Here is an 18,006-nt window from a genome sequence, read left to right as displayed (position 1 = left end):
TCAGTTGGTCTTGACTAAATTCGATTTCAAACATAGATTTCATTTTGCTGTCACTTCAAACTATTTTAAAAAATAAGTTTTTAAGTTATTTCATTACTTCTAGCTAGTCAATCTTGTATAATAACTCTTCGAATATACCATTAGTGTAATTATTTTATGGCATTTAGGATTTAATATCAATTGAAAACCCCTTATATATGTTGTGATATTGCAAATTTTGATAACTTAGGTTGTTGTTGTTTTAGTCGTTTTATCGGTTAAAACATCAAAAATGAGAGCAGAAAAAGTTCCCGTAACAGCAAGTTGAAAACAATTCTTGCTTTCAGTGATAGCAAATTGATAACTGTTTTTACTATCAGTACGAAAAAATTGAATAATCTTGAAATATAGAGGTTTTTCGATTATTATGAAATTCTAAATGCCATAAGATAATCACACTAATGGTATATTCTTGGAGTCTAGATTGTCTAGAAGTTTTGCAATAATTTAAAAACTATTTTTTTTTAAATAAGGATGGAAAGCTACACCCAGGCCCCATCCATTTGGTTCAATGTGCAATGTTGACTGTTCTGGTCAGTAACGGAGTAGCAACTACGAATTGTACGGTCATCTCATGCTCATGCTCAATTTAAAAACTTTTTTTTAATAGTTTGAAGTGACAGCAAAACGAAATCTAAAAATGAAATCAAATTTAGTCAAGACATACTGATATTAAAATGTGATATCAATTTGCTGCTGGACACAAATCGAGTTTTCGATTTGCTATAATTTTGTTGTTAGACTCTGCTCGGGTTGTTAATCGAGTGTAGAACTGATGATTACGTAACCCTTGTTTGGAAGTGTTTCCGAGTGCCACGCATCGAACTTTATATTTGTGGGTAGCTTTTCCGGCTAAAGTAGTTGACACAAAGTAAAATAAATAGATAGAAGTACATGAGCCATCTATTTTTTTTTACTGAATGGTTCACAGGAAAGAAATGTGCACTAGGAAACGAATCACCAAGCACACTCGAGTATTCGTCGGTGCTCCGTATCTGTACGGAAGGGATATTATTTTATTGACTTTTTTTTTTCTAGTGTAAGGTGTGCTCAAAGGGATATTTATATTTCTGCATGAGAAAAGAAAAATAAACATTTGATGTAGATGCGTTTAATTGGCATCGACAATATGGACCGTTTTTAGATTTCTGACTATATTTATTGAAAGAAGAATTCCAGTTGGAAACTGTATGTTGATCAATGGGTCCTGAATTTTGGATAAATACTGAGGGGTGCTAGTTTGTTGTAGGAGATTTTTTACATAATGTGCCTCTAATTCCCAGATTTAACTCAAACTCAAATATATTTAAAACAAAATGATTTAAATAATAAAATATTCGTTTATTAAGAAAAATCGAGATACAGTCAAAACTCTTACAAGATTACTTGTCGGGGAGCGCTATAAATTTGCTTTATAGGAGACCCCATAAGCTCTTATATAGGGTATCAGCTGTCCAGCAACTGTATATGTGACAGACCCAAGACAAGACCCTGATAATTTGGAATGCTAGTGTCTTTGGCATAGTTGTTGCGTACAAACTTAGTTTCTGATTTTCTAGCTTAGTTCAGTATTTTCCTATCTTTTACTGAGTTTTTTAACAGCAGATTTAACTTGGGAATCAATATTTACCGTACATCGGAACCGATATTTACTGTTCATCTGTAATTTTTGACAATTGACTTGCTGAACCCGCATTTACAGTGTATTAGGCAGCGTTAGGCAGTTAGGCAGTTAGGCAGCGAGTGAACCCAGTTTTTTTACTTTTGCATCAATACATTGAAATAAATAACTCAATCGGTTATAATTTTGTTATGCCTTTCTGATCGGGTACATTTCAATGGTAAATTGAAAACACTTTTGAAAAAAGAGTATAACAAATACCTAATTCTCATCTTTGAAAAAAAAAAAATAAATCGCAACCGGTTTGTTAGATTGAAAATGATTTCTTCGGAGATGTTTGAAGGACTTTTAGAGAAAAAAATACACTGAGAGTGATATTTATCGCAAGATCTATGTTTGTTGTCGTATGATTTCAATTTACCAAATACCATGTCCTACGATTTGTTTTAGTTATTTTGTACCCTGTACCCATCTTGGTACCCATTGAATGTGAATAGAGCTGTGCGCTATCCATCGTTAATTCTTATGTTTTTAATTCTATGTTCAAATTAGTTTATCAAAATCCCAGATGATGCATACGGACCCGGTCACCAACACTGCTCTAATTCGCGATCGCGGTTCGAACTTTCCTTCTCATTCGTACTCTAGTGCATTTGCAGTTGTTCGATCCCGAGTCATGGTATTGGTATCTAAAAACATGACGCACGTTTCACGTTGCATGCGAGGTTCAAAGCCATCCATCTGATGGGACTGACTGTGGGAATTATCGTTACAAAAATGCCGTGCCTCGTCCGTCCGTCTTGCATTAAGTTGTTTACATGTGCCACAACGGACGCGTGAGAGTGCATACCTTATGCTCGGATTAGTGTGCAGAGGGGTACACGGTTGGAAAACATGGAAACATTGAACCAACACAACCAGCTCTAGGTTTCGACGATGGTTGTGTGGATCGATTGATCCGAATGTGTATCGGGTGGTTGGGGAAATATGCAAATGAATGAACATTTTTCCTTCGTAGTTGAGAATGAAGCACACGGTGCTTTGTGCAGAAAACGGAATGAATAACTACTGAATGCAATCGTGGCTCGATTCGTTTCGATGAATTCGGTTTATAGTTTAGCGCAGAGAGTTCGAGAGGAACCCTCTCAGTACCAAACTCTTATAATGCAATTTTTAAAATTAAACTCTACCAAATTATCCAAAACTTCAACATCGTTTCAAAATTCAAGATGCAAATTATAGTTCATTTAATTTTCCTCTAATTGACTTATATATCAATGTGTTTTGAAAGAAAAGTAACAGCATATCCGCTAATTCATTGAGAAAGTAATGGGATGCATATATGCAATATATTAAAAATGGATCAATTTACTTAAAAATCGTGAAATAAATTAAATCGCTATAACTTTTTCTCTTGTTAAAAAATTGAAGTTAAGTTAAACGTTTTCAAGAGATCATTATATAAGTCATGAATGATCAAAATTTCATTGCAATCAGTTCATTGAATCCGGAGATATAACAGCTGGCTATCGGATTATTATACCTATTTCAAGAATCCTTATAACTTTGTGCAGAATAGCCCGATCTTTTCCAAATTTGAACCACTGATAACAACTAGTTCATAAACTTACAGTAAAAATTTGAGAATATTCGATGCAGTTTTCGAAAACTTACAGCTAGTTGAACATTTTTTGAATAGTGAAAATTTTTCCTGTCCCGGTCATTTTGTCTATCCCCTGTACATCTTTTTAAGGACGTTTCGCCAAAAAGATGAAGAACAAGAAGTGCATCTTATATTTCTAATCGCTTAATTTAACTAGCAAATCTATTGTCCACTACGTGAGCGATTTCAATCAGTGCAGAGACACATTTTCCTAATTTTTGCTCCAAATTTGGCTTTATATGTGACCTTCCAAATGTCACCTAAAGAACTTTTACATCTTACCAAATCCATGAGATATAGACTTTTTAAAACATCGTGGTTTTTTAGTCGAAATTTTCCATAACTTGAGTTTGACATGATCTAGCAACATGCGATGTTCAGAACAAATATGCGTTATTGCCGTTATTATGCACATCTTCAAAAGTTATTATGAAAAAAACTGTTTTTTCAGGGATCACCTTAAGTTAAGACTTAAAATTGACCCACTACATTCAATTCAAGAGCTAAATAAAATGTGTCTTCGACAAAGTTGTTCGAAATAACATTGCTTACAACTTTGCTGGATAACTGGTTTGCTTATGGCATCAAATTAAAAAAGTTGTATTCCAGATTTGAGTTAATACGTGAACCACGCTCATCAAAAAATTTGGGAAAATATGCAGCAAACTATTGCAAACGATTTCTTCGAAGACACTTACCGTCTAAAATTAACGATAACAGATATGCGAAGTTTATTCTTGCTAAAACGTGGATTCGGATCATTGATTGTGCATTGCTTCCGCCCACCGGGTACGCGGTCCTCCAGGTCTTCTTGTACCATCCGTATCTCTTTCTAACAACAGTTTGACAAGATTGTTGTCCAGCATTATCACAACATAATGCGAGGGTGAATCTTTTTCGACCACAAGTTCTTATGGAGCCCATAGTAGGCCCAACTTTCACTGATGATGCGCCTTCGTATTTCACGGTTAACGTTGTTTCCGCAGTTTATAAGGACCCGATGGTAGACGAAGTCCTACATCACCTTGAAAGTGTCTCCGTCTATCATAATACTTTTGCCTAGCCTTGTCCTGTCGTTCGCGGTTCCGTCTGTTAGCGTGTACTTTGTTTTTGACGCGTTCACCATCAGTCCAACTTATGCTGCTTCACGTTTCAGGCGTTTGTACAGATCTGTCATCGTTTTAAATGCTCTAACACTAATATCCATGTCATCCGCAAAACAGCCAAATTTGTCGGATTTCGTGAGAATTGTGCCCCGGCTGTTGAATCCGTTCACCGCATAACGCATTCCAGGGTGATGTTAAATAGCAGACATGAAGGTCTATCACCGTATCGTAGTTTCCTGGTTGGATTCGAATGAACTAGACCGTTCTAAACCCTTACGCAGTTTTGCACACCGCCCATCGTTGCTCCCCAAAGAAACCGTTCACGTCCATCATTTTCCATAGCTCTGAAGTCGGTAAACAGACGGTGCATTAGGACCTGGTATTCGCTGCTTTTTTGGAGGATTTGTCGCACGGTGAAGATTTGGTCCGTTGTCGAGCGGCCGTCAACGAAGCCGGCTTGATAACTTCCCATAAACTCATTAACTTTAGGTGAAAGACGATGGAAGATGATCTGCGGTATCACTTTGTAGGTGGTGTTCAGAATTGTGATCGCTCGGAATTACTTTTCCTATTTCCTTTCTATTTACGAGAGCGTCGGTGAGTCGCTGACATCTCGATAAATAGATATCATCCCTTCCCTACTATCCCTTCACATCCACATAACGTAGCCAGGACACAGTGAAAATTTCTGTACCCCATCCCTGAAGCAAAAAGGCCCACGGAGTGACAAAATATTTTAGCTACGTCACTACCAACGTTGGTGTTTAAATATACCACAACACTTACACTAACACCAACACATTTACATGATCTACTCAAATACACTTACACAATCTGAATCTTGCCGCATCGCTCGCTTATAGTGAATCCTAAATCAACCCATTCAGTCGCTGATCTCTTGTAAAGTAGGTGTCATATCACATCCTTTCCTATCATAGTAACGGAGAAGATGGGCGTGGCCGGCAATGGAAGTTTTCATGTCTATTTTACTTCAATCTCTGATTGGATAGCTGTTCCTATTCCAATTAGAATAGGATTATTAAAGTTTTAACATGACAACTTTCAGTATGCAATCTACGCAATATGCAATCTATGCATTCAGAATTGTGATCACTAAAAAGTTTTCGCACCCCCACTTGTCATCTTTCTCGTAGATGGGCTAACTGACCACATTCCTCTGGTATAGCTGTTTGGTCTGCCAAATCCGGACTATTAGCCGGTGCAGGCAGATGGCCAATTTTTTATGAGTTCAGCCTCGATACCATCCTTACCAGATGACTTAATGTTCTTGAGCTGCTCGATAGCTTCTTTAACTTCCCTCAACGTGGGTCTGCGCTCTCCGCACCTTTCAGGTGTCCGTCGTAGTGCTGCTTCCCCCTTGCGATCACTTTACGTCCGTCAGTCAAGATGCTGCAAAATGCCCACCCTCACTGCTTTCTTCTCTTCCAAAACCTCTCTACACTTATCGTTCCTTCGGCTTTGTTCCACATACCGAACGTTGGTCTCAGTTGCGTTGTTGATGGCTGCTTTAATCGTACACCAGCAGTCCTCGAGAGGGGCTTGAGTTTGCTCTCATTCAGCTAGGCTTCCTTGATTGAGGCCTCCCCAACTAACAATCACTCATTTTACAACCACATTAACGACCATTTAATTCAGCATGATGCTGACTAACATTTTGTGTGTTTGTCGGGGCCCGTGGCGCAGTGGTCCACACGTTCGCTTCATAAGCGGATGGTCATGGGTTCGAACCCAGCCCCGGCACTTGCAGTTTTTCGTCAGTTGCTCTTCCCCCCGAGAGCAGCTGGCACCTGACCCTCTTCGGAGCATATAGCTCCAACGGACCCGGAATTTGGATATCGGCAAACCGCAACTCATAATGGACCCCCCAATCGGACTGGAAAAGGAACAGCAGCCAAACATCAGCATCATCGTGCTCATCATTCTACCGTGGACAGGGTAGAAAAGTTGAAGCAGCACAAGGCACCAGTTCGATATAGTTAAATTAGAATAGAATACATGTAGGCGTTGTACAAAGTGCAGCGTCCAATTGGAATCGCTCACGTAGTGCCCTAGTGGACAAAAGAGCTGTAAATTAGGTTAAGTGAATAAGAATAAAAAAAAACATTTTGTGTGGCTTCGTGGCCGTGCGGCTAGTGTCACCAAGCATTTAGCCGCATCGTGCTGGGGAGTGTGGGTTCGATTCCCGCCGCAGCTGTCAGGAAAAGTTTTCGGCTGTGCCACTGGGCGTTGCATGCTAGTCCGTTGTCTAGTGTCGTGCTTCCTTCAAAGAGCGAATAGCTCACTGGAAGCATTGAACGTGTCCGTGTCTTTTAACATTTGGATCATTTTCAGGCACAACCTTTGTTCGAGTTTTGTTCACACAAATTTGGAGAAACTATTAAGCAACAACTGAACTGTTTGTTGTTAAATCGTTTTACAACTATATAAGATTAAAAATAAAATAAATAAAATGCAAAAATTTTCAATTTCCACGAGAGTGTATGATTGTATGCTGTAAACAACTATATATTTACCTAATTCAAGATTCGAACTCGAGACCAGTCGATTGTCAGCCGCAAGCCTTCCTATCTGCGCCATCCTTAGAAATTCAAAACATAAACTTCCCGTGGTTTAATAATGATCAGACTACGACTTCTATTCAGCAGTGGTGAATTAGAACAGAACATTATGATTAACAACTGAACAACAGATTAATTCAGCTGTTGTTCAGTAAAAAAACACGTGTTTTTCATCATCTACTCTGAGTCGAAGTATGATGAAACGAAAGCGCTTATTTGACTTGTAAAAAACACATTATACAGAAACATGTGCTAATTTTTACATCAACCTAACAAGAAGCAGAAAAAAGTCTTGTTAAACTATATTGTGAAGGAACTACTTCGAGTCGAATAAAAATCTTATTAAACGCTTAAAAAGTGTTTTAAATTATCATTGTTGATACCGATACGGAAAGTTGAACATTGGCTACTTTTTCAAATGCAAATGCAGTAATATGTACAGCATGATTTTAGTTCAGCTACAATTACTGTTATAAAGCATGCATGCTTGTTTGCGGCTTGCGATTGTTAGTTCGGTCGACATTCTGCGGTATGTTTTGGCAATATCTGGTTACTTCAGTTCCTCCAGATTATACCGAGGCGGCCGTCTGTACCGTACGTTGTTAATCACGGAGATTTTTTGGAGTATTTTTAGCAACCAACATAGTATGGTAACGGTCCGGTGCAACCAAAATTATTAGTAGGACCAACCATGATAACATGCAGTTGGTCTGATTTCGTTAATTACTATTAAAATTTCAATTAAATAATGATGAACTGAAACTGTAGTATTATGAAATTTACATATTTTTTTTAAATTCAATTGGAAGAAACTATGACTTCATTGAATGCTATAAATTTATGTTTATTGTTAATATTGGACTTTTGATCGGAAGGCTTTTTTGGTGTTTTTGTTATAAACTAGGTATGAGTTTTGGAAGCGTCCATGAATCAAATGGAGACGCTTGGTTGCTGATAAGCTACCCTCTAGGATTTTTGAAAATGTTAAGAAGATTTTGTTGTCTCCTGTTAGCCTAGTGATTAAGGCTATGGATCGCCAATCCGGAGACGGCGAGTTCTATTCCCGTTCCGGTCGGGAGAATTTTCTCGACTCCCTGGGAATAGTGTATCATTGTACTCGCCTCACAATATACACATTCGTGCAATGGTAGGCTAAGAAAGCCTTTCAATTAATAACTGTGGAAGTGCTATAAGAACACTAAATTGAAGCGAGGCAGGCCAAGTCCCAGTGAGGACGTAGAGCCATAAAGAAGAAGAAGAAGAAGAAGAAGAAGAAGAAGAAGAAGTAGAAGAAGAAGAAGAAGAAGAAGAAGGTTTTGTGCCTTTTTGCGAACGATTTCAACATCTAAATTTGGAAATCACTCAAAGGGGCTTTTACCTCTTTCAAAAATAAAAGTTAAAACAAATAAATAAATTATACTTCCTTATATGAATTTGAAGCCAAATTTGAATTTGGCTCGGCATTTCGCCTTTTATTTTATTAAAAGAAAATAATTGTCTTAACTTTTAATCCACTGAACTAACATTATCTACAACGACATTTAAAGGGTCAAGCAGTTTTTTCATCGTCCCACTCCGTTCACCACAGTTCAAACAAACAGAAAAACCAGTTGAACAGCATTCGTACACACAACGAATTATACATTTTGCTAACCATGCTTTGCGCCGTCGATTGGTATTGGTGCCATCATAAACGACTGCAGCAAGCAGTTGGATATTTTTTGTTTGGTTCGACGCGATGAACACGGTGGCTTGTGGTGGCCGCCGCATGAAGACTTGGCACCAGTACCAGCACCGTTGGTTGGTTGTTGGTTGTACACCGGAGGAGAAGACTAGTCAACTAGTTGGCGTTCGCTCGGGTCATCCATCGTCAGTCAGTGTTGTTCGAAGTTCGACCGTTACACGCGGCGTTCCGGAGCTCTGTCGGGAAGTAGTCCAGGCGTGCGTGTCTTTTGTGTTTGTCCAGAGGACCCAAGGTTTTGAGGTTTTTCGCGATCGCGTGTCTAGTTTCGGTCGGTTGTTTCTCTTTGTTGGTTCTCGAAGCTTAAGCTGATGGTGTGCTCGTTCTTTGATTTAGCAGTTCGCTTCGCGTGGGACGATTGAGGTGTTGTTGTTATTGCGATACTCCCCCTTTTTGTGTACGTATTTCGCTCGCTGGATAGTTTGCGCGTTGGGGACAGATTTGGCTGACTTGCTCCAAGGACTGTGCTGTGCTGAGTGATGTGTTGTGGTGCGCCTCGAAGATCTGTGTGTTGAGCTGCTGGCATTGGAATTCCCGCTGATCGATAAAGGTGTATTCGAGCAAATTGTGCAACACTCCCAGTGGGGTATGAATGAAGGTTTTTGCTAACGGCCAGCTTCTGAGCACTGATGTAGAAGAATTTCTCGTTAACGTAATCAGCTATACCTACAAATACGGCGCTGCTGAGGGTTGTTGTTTATCGATTGATGTGAAACAGCAAACGAATTAAAACAGCATACCGTCAATTCTTGGGCCCGTACATATAGTGAGAGCCAAGGTTTGTGCATGGGATGGAACCAACTTCCGGTGACCGGAAGACAAACGTTTGAAAATTGTGTTTGCAAGCGTCCCAACCGTCGTCGTCGTTGACCTGTTGTCGTCGTACATCGGAAAGGAAATTTGGATTTTGGCTACTTCTTGTTCGTGCCCCGCATTGGAGGTCGTCTTTGCAATCGTTTGAGCTCCAGGGAGCAAGGAAGAGACGAGGTGTGGAAGGACAAGGCAAAGAGAGAATCGCATCGAGAGTCAGGTAAATAATTACGAATATCGATTGTACGAACGTAACGTACGTCTCGGACCGGACTGGAGAGGGAGCACTGCAGCGATGAAGTCTGATGTCAGCAAAAAATCAAAACAACAACATACATCTGTGGCAGCTTGTATGAGTCTTGTGTAGAGACGGTTAATGTTTATTAGAGAAAACTTGAATTACAACTGTTTCGATTCAATGTGTTATCAAATACATTTCCAATCGATATTTAAATGGTGCCTATTATGTTGCGAATAATGTTCTGGCTTGTAGTTTGTGTGCTACAAGATAAATAATCAATAATTTTACTCATTTGATTTCAGTTTTACAAGGTTCTGAATCCAAATTCATTCAGTATCAGAAACAATAGCTAACTACATGATTGATCCAAGTTACAGCTGACATGTAACAATAAAATATTATGTTGTCGATCGAAGATTTTGTGATATTGATGTTTCCTATACATGAATTGCTATGTTAGCTAGATTTATGAACATATTTTTGTTTGAAACATAAATGCAAATGGAAGCCAGCACCGAAGATTAATCTTAACACAATATTTTAGATTTTCAAGTTGGAAAATATCTCTTATTTAAACCAATCATTGATGGCAAGAAAGAAATAAGTTATGTCTCATGAAGTATTTTATTAAAACATAAACATGGTCAATCGTACACATCGTAGTTGCCCCCCTGGAACCCCCTAAAGCCCCATAAGACTACCCTGAGACGACCCAGAGACCTCAGAGAGGCATTTTGCTGATACCACTTGTTACCCCCTAGAACTTCTTCCTACGACCTTTACATCTCCTGGTACCACCCTGAGACTCTCTGGAACTTCCACGGAACCCCTCTGAGACCCATTGATGTGTCCCTGAGGCCCCCTGATACCCCCTCGAAACGCACCTGAGATCCATGAAGCGTCCCTGATATCTCCTGGCACCCCCTGAAATTGTCATAAGCGCTCATGAGGCTCCCTGAAACACCCTGAAGCTTTCCTGAGGCCCCTTGAGACCGCTTGAAGTGTGCCTGAGGCCATGTGTCGCTCTTGAAACGCCCGTAAGACCTCTTGCTTCCGAAACCCCCTGGAACTTGAGAGTAAGCCTGTAAGCCTCCTGAAGCGCTTCTTAAACTCCATGAAGTGCCCTTGAGACCTCTTGGAGCCTCTTAGAAACGCCCCTGGGATTTCCTGGTATCCCCAAAACTCCCTGAAACGCCCTTGAGACCATTTGAAGCGCCCCTGAGGCCACATGGAACCCCCTTGACACGCCCTGAAATGCCCCTGACGCTCCATCGGATTCCCTTGAAGGCCTCTGAAAACCCCCTGAAACGTCCTGAGACCTTCAGGTGCCCCTCTGAAACCCGTTGGTACCGCCTGAAACGCGCCTGAGATCGCCTGGTAGCTTCTCTAAAATCCCTGTAGACCCCCTGAAACACCCCTGTAACCTTCCTTTGCTCTCCCATGTAAACATCCTCTAGCCGCCGTTGCCATAGTTCCGTCACAGACAAACAGACGTAAAATTTCGAATATATTTCGATTTAAACCATAGTCACGGTTACATGTTCGCCCAAAGCTAAAAGGATTGAATTTGGTCAACCATCAACTAGGTGGTGGTAGTGGGCAAACGTTAAACTCGAACAAAAACGATGCAAGCGCCACGGGTGAGCAGTTGGCCAACTATCATTTTTTCAATAGGCCGCAATAAGCAATAAAAGGGTAAATTGGTCGAGGAACATCTTAATTAACAATTTATGCTAAATATTTTAATTCATCAGTGTTGTTGACTTCCAAGAGAATGCCGTTAGTTTTAGCCACAACAATTTTTGCAGACCCCTCGATTTTGGTCAAATGCAAAATGCATTTGGTTACTCAAATTGATGGACCCCCCGTTAGTTAGAGCCACAACCATTTTTGCAGACCCCTCGATTTTTGTCAAATGGTGGGTCACTTAAACCGTTATAACTCGAAAGTTTCTCCAAAAACCACCTCAAAACGAATTGTTGTTGAAAAGAGGAAAGATAGGGCTACTATTTACAATAATAAAAAGTTGGGTCGGCCATATTGATTTTGGCCACCATATTGGATTTTTATACCAAAACATTTTTTTTCACCATGAGGGCAACCACCGATTTTCAAAATTTTTGCATCAATTGAAAGCTGAGGCATTTTTACATAACATATCAAAAAATTAGAGATGTCTTTTTTTCCTATCAAAAGTTAGTTATCTGCAGTTTTGTAAATTAAGCCACGTTTTCTCCATACATTTCCATGCGCACCGGCAACGACATGCAACAGCATCCGAGTTTACGCCTACATGTATACACAAAGGCACGTGCCGCAAAATTTGGCCAAATCGGAGGTTCGTTTCCGTTTTTGACTGTTTCTCAATGATGCGGGCATTGTTTTCATAACTTTTATAGTGTTTTGAAAAGCTTAAACCTTCAGCTTTCCATTAGTGGACTCAGAATTCAAATTCGTGTTCGTGAAAACTGCGAAATAACGCTGCATTTATGTAAATGGCTGGCACCGGGTCCAGTGCGCATAAGTGGCAGGATTTACAAAACGGCAGATAACTTTTGAAAGAAGAAAAAGACATCTCTAATTTTTTTCATATGTTATGTATAAATGTCTCAGCTTTCAATTGATGCAAAAATGTTGAAAATCGGTGGTTGCCCCTATGGTGAAAAAAATGTTTTGGTATAAAAATCCAAGATGGCGGCCAAAATCAATATGGCCGACCCAACTTTTTATTATTCTAAATAATAGCTTTATCTTTCCTCTTTTCAACAACAATTTGTTTTGAGGAGGTTTTCTGAGAAACTTTCGAGTTATAACGGTTAAAGTGAGCCACCATTTGACCAAAATCGAGAGGTCTGCATAAATTGTTGTTGCTCTAACTAACGGGGGGTCCATCAATTTGAGTAACTAAATGCATTTTTCTTACTTTTTTAGCGAGGGCTTTCAGAAAATCGGCACTTTAAACATTTTTGAAGACAAGGTGTAAATAGTGGGCCGGTCTTAGCGAGAATTACCCACTGTGATGGCGTTTTATGATCTGGTGTTCAAAAATATCAACCGAATTTTAAACCTTTCTGCTCAATAGGACTTTTAACACATGATTTGATTTGGTTTGAGAAGAATTTGATCGACATTTCGAATACACAACTATGATCAAATCATAATTTGAACCACTGATAGTGGTGGAACTCTAGGTGAGATTTCTGAAGAACTACTGGATAAATTATGCGAGAAATTACCGGAAGAAACCCTACGGAAATCTTTGAATCTCGCATGTAATTTCAGTAGAAACCTGTAGGGCTTCCAGAGTTACCCTTGAGTTAGTCCTGAAGGATTCCATACTGTAATCTCCTTAAAAATCAACACAGGCATCCCTAGAGAAATTCCTGGATTAATTCCTAAAATTGCTAGGATTCAAGATGAAATTACTGGAGAAATCTACGGAGGAATATCTGGAAAAAGTTCCGGACGAATATGAATCCCAACAGAAATGGCTTGAGAAATTCTAGCTTGAATTCTAGGAAATAGCCCAACAGTCATTTCTAGAAGAACCTCTGCAGGAATTCTGGAAGGAATCACGAGATAAATTCCTGATTATAACGGTAGAAATAACGAGAGTCAATCCTGGAGAAATCTTGAGAGGAATCTCCAGGAAATCCATGGAGCCCTATAGGGTAGTCTATATAGAATCTTAGAGCAATCCTCAGAGGAATTCCTGAAAATATTGTTTGAGTAATTTATGGAGAAATAACTGAAGACATTCATAGACCTTTTTTTTAAGAAATCCCTAGAAGGCTCGTCTGGGATTCCCTGGAGGAATCCCCGGTATTCTGGACAAAAAAATAGTAGGAATTCCAGAGGAATTCCTGAAAACATTGTTTGAGTAATTTCTGGACAAATAACTGAAAATTTCATAGAAAAGTTTTCTAAGAAATCCCTAGAAGGCTCGTCTGGGAATTACCTGGAGGAATCCTCGGTATTCTGGCCAAAAAAATATTATGAATTCCAGAAGGAATTCTTAGAGGAATTCCTGAAAGAATCCTATGAGGAATCCTTGAAAAAAAATCCTATGATTCCTAGATATATTCTTGGGTGAATCCACGGAGTAATTCTCTACAGAAATGTCTGGATAGATCACTAGAGGGGGTCTGATAGGAATACTAGCAAGAATTTCTGGAGGAATCCCAGCAGAAGTTCCTGAAGGAATCCTAACAACAATTTTTGGACGTATCACAGGAGGAATGCCTGGTCAAAGTTTCAGAATAATTTCTGATGGCATTCTTATATTCTTGGAGGAATTTTTGGAGAAACATTAGCAGGAATTTTTGGAGGAAGCACAGCTTGATTTTTTGGAGAATCCCATCAATATCTCCTGAATGATTTCCAATAGACCTGGAGAAAGTTTTGGAAAACTCCCTGCAAGAATCCCGGCAGCAATTCTAGCAGCAAATTTCAGCATAAATTCCTGGAGTAATCTCAGCAGTTGTTCTTGGAGTGACGCGATACAGGACACAACGCTTATAGTTCTGTCTCGCGTCGCGTTTTTGGTGTATTGTCGAGGTTCTTACGTTAGCACATGCCTCAAGAACTTGAAGTGGTTCTTGTAGGCGAAAAAATAGAAAATTTTTCTACATTGCGACTAGATTCAGTTTCACAGCAATAGATAAAGTTTGACGTTTGTTTTGTTACAGAGGCAACTATAATGCAGAGCCTTTCAGCAATGTAATACAATATTCTTTACCAACCAAAACATTTTACCTGTCACTCGACGTCAATTGAACAAAAGGATCTAGCTTAATGTCTGCAAAAGTGCTCATAAAACAGCAAACTGAGAAGCATACTATTCTGCATTAGTGTTGTAATAACAGAAATAAGACTAAGAGGCGTGCCTAATAAGAAAACGTTGCACTTGTCCATTTTCTGCTACCATTGGAACTTAAAAAATATCCTACCAACAAATAAAACAGCCAGATCAAACAAGTACAAACATGCCCCTCTCTGCCGACCCGAAGTAATTACATATACTGCTCAAATGATTGGCTACGGTCTGCAACAAGAAATGAAAAGAATCAATTAATGCACACAAACTCCCGTCGGCTATACTTTCGAGTTTCAACTTCAACGCAACAACCACAAAACACACACCCAGGCCCCATGCAAGATCACTAGAACGAAAAAGCACGTTCATTAGAAACCGGTTCCGTCCGTAAGAAAACTTTTCCTCTCAGACTCTCAGGTTGCCCCCAACTCCATCTGATTCTGATGCAGCGTTGCGTGGGGGATGCTGAACGGGGGAGCAAGTCTAGCTAAGCTTGCCCCCACCGGACGCGCCAGCAGGCAAGATATGGAAAAGTTAGATCAGCCAGGCTGGAGCAACAAATCGAATAAATTCTCACCTTTCATTCGCCGAACGAAACCTCACCGGTTCTGGGCAAGCTTGGTGGGTGATTAGAAATCGGTTTGCTGCTTCATCCTCGGGAACCTCGGGAGGGAGTTCAACGAAATCGTGGATAAACGATTTCAGTGTGGTTCTTTCTTTCAACGAAGGAGATATGTTAATGAGGCTTCGCTTTCCTTTGGGATCGGTCTCAAATCTCTCGTAAGAAATGGCTAATGGACCGGAGGTAATTTACGACTGGGGGTATGAGGGAGAATTTGAGGTGGAGCAGAACCGGACGATCTGATCTGGCTTATGAGATCACATGGAAAAATGCGATAATGAGGGATTTGAGGAGGATCTTGACCTTCGAACCATTTGAAGGTTCATGGCTAAGGAACAATTGTTGGGTGAAACAACTTATGATAACAAAATAAGGCAATTACACATGATTTCATCGTACTCGTGAAGATATTATTGAACGCAAAAAAAAAACGAATAATAACTTTAACGAATTTTCCTCTAAACCTTCCTATCTAGCTTTTCAGCAGTAGCAGCATCTGCAATTCCAAGCAAGTCCAGTAAAAACTCTTCCATATTGTGCTGGTGATAACAACTGTATCTATTATTGGCATGACAGCATCACAGTAGTAATTGGATTTTCAACGCGCTCTTCCATTATCTAAATTAATCTTTTCCCCCACTTTGGCACGCCGATCCGGATGCCATCACGCTATGCCATACTACATCCAAAAAGGGATCAAACAAGTTGCCCCATAATTGACGAGGGTGGGAAAACATGGATTTGGCATTCATCCGAGTCCCGACGACGACGGCGACTCGAAGAGATGCTGCCAAATCCATGTTTGTCGATGAAGGTTCGACATCAACGCATCATCGTTTATGCATACAAATTTCTCGGTCGTTTCCGGTCCGGAATGGATTGTCTGTTTTTTTAGGAAACCTTGAACTTGAACATGCAGACAAAGAGCTGGATATGAACCCATTGAGAAAGGAAATGTCATATATGACCCCAAACGATGGCTCTACACAGTTAATGAAACTGAACACGAAACTTCTTCAGAAGTTCTGTCTTGGATCACCTCGATGTTCTTGTTTAATTCCTTTTAGAGTTTCTTTTGGGATTCCTTAAGGAATCCCACTATGACTATGACAATGATTTTCTGTGACTGAAAGCCGAAAAATTCCAATTTTTTCGTAAATCCAGTCATACTCCGTATAATACGAATTGAAATTTATTAAGGAAATCACTCGGGGTTTTCAGCAAGACATTCTCTTGATTTTTTCCAAGAATTGCCTTTGAGCTTTGACACACACCAAGATGTTCCTTCCGAATTTTTTATAGAAATTTCTGCTACTCTTCAGTATCTCTTACGGAAATTCTTCCAATATTATTCTCTGAAATTTCTCCAGAAATTCTTTCTGATATTACTGCAGGAGTTACTTCTGGAGTTCTCCCAGAATTTCTTTCTCGGGTTTCTTCAGAAGTTTTCCTAGGATATCATCAGGGGTTTCTTCTGAGATATTTCAAAGAGTTTCTTCTGGTATTTTTTTTAAGAAAAAACCTCTCGGATAATATCTTCAGCAGGAACTCCAGTGGAGCTTTGATTTTGAATACTTCCAAGAAATTTCGTTATTCTATCTTTAGTCGTCTTCAGAATTTCCCGTGAATTCCTTACTGCGTTTCCTCCAATAGTTCTTTCTGGGAATTCTCCAGCAGTTTATTTTTGGAAGCCTCCAGGAGGTGCTTTTGGGAATCATTCAGAAGTTCCTTCTGCAAATCCTTCAGAAGTTTCTTCTGGAAGCCTTACTGGTGTTCTAGGAGTTATTTCTGTGAATTCTCCAAAATTTTCCTTTAAAAGTTATTCAGAAGTACCTTGAGGAAATGCTTCAGAAGCACCTCCAAGGAATTCTGCAGGAGTCTTTTCAAGAAATCCCCAAAGAGTTCCTTATGGGAAACCTTCAGGATCGATAGAATTTCTTTAAGAGTTTCTTCTGGGTTTCTGGGGAGAAAACTCAGTAAATCATGTAACTTACTAAATTTCCAAAAAATTAAGGGTAATACAGGAGATTTGTATTTTCGGCACAAACTTTACGTTCACCACGACAACCTCTTAATTTTTTTGCATGCAAACAAACATTTGAATATAAAAATAACTTTCCAGATCAACTGTAAGAAGCAGGGATGTCAGATGATTTTTCCAAAAATCTGTATCAGGATTTTAGAAAATCTGTATTTGTCTGTATTTAGAAACTGTGACTGAAAGCCAAAAAACACCAAGTTTCCGTAAATCCTGTCAGACCCCGTTAGAAATCTGTAGGTTCAACATGTAAACAACATGTTTGTGTCCCGAATTTTTCACGAACATTTCTATTTGTAGTAAGTTTTCACTAAACGGTGTAAATAGCAGAACGTTATGTTTTTGAATAGATAAATAAATATGTCTATTCTTAATAATTCTGAACTTTTACATCGCCGGATTTCTGTGAAAATTTCTCCAGGGATTCTTCCAAGAATTTTCCCTGGGACTTTCCTGGGAGTTTCTCATAAAATATCCTGAAACCTGTACACGGGTTTCCGCAGAAATTCTTTTCGAAAACCCTCATGGGATTCTTTAAAGGATTAAAAAGAAAATTCCTTCAGGGATTGCTACAAAAGCTATGCTTGTATTTCTTAATATATTTTTTTTTATATTTTTGGGGAAATTCCTCCAAATTTTTTTCAGGAGTTTTTCTATATCATTTCTCCGAAAATTTATCAATGAATTTCTCCAGGGGTTTCTTCATGAATTTCTCCTCACGTATGTTGAA

General features: G+C 39.3%; 1 protein-coding gene across 2 annotated transcripts in view; it reads left to right on the top strand.

Annotated features, from left to right (window-relative positions):
• LOC109401369 (protein numb) overlaps nucleotides 1-18,006 on the top strand; it is a 165,819-nt gene that overhangs the window by 31,714 nt on the left and 116,099 nt on the right. Inside the window, exon 1 of one of the 2 annotated variants that reach the window (XM_019673890.3) lies at nucleotides 8,636-9,779. The exons of the other annotated variant lie outside the window; for it this stretch is intronic. The gene's annotated coding sequence lies outside the window, so the exon portion shown is untranslated. Of the gene's footprint in view, nucleotides 1-8,635; nucleotides 9,780-18,006 lie in introns of those variants that run through there. 2 annotated transcript variants of the gene reach the window in all.

The sequence above is a fragment of the Aedes albopictus genome, chromosome 2, assembly GCF_035046485.1.
Source record: "Aedes albopictus strain Foshan chromosome 2, AalbF5, whole genome shotgun sequence".
Classification (NCBI taxonomy): domain Eukaryota; kingdom Metazoa; phylum Arthropoda; class Insecta; order Diptera; family Culicidae; genus Aedes; species Aedes albopictus.
The sequence above is the reverse complement of the archived record's forward strand: the minus strand, read 5'-3'. Positions and strand labels throughout refer to the sequence as shown.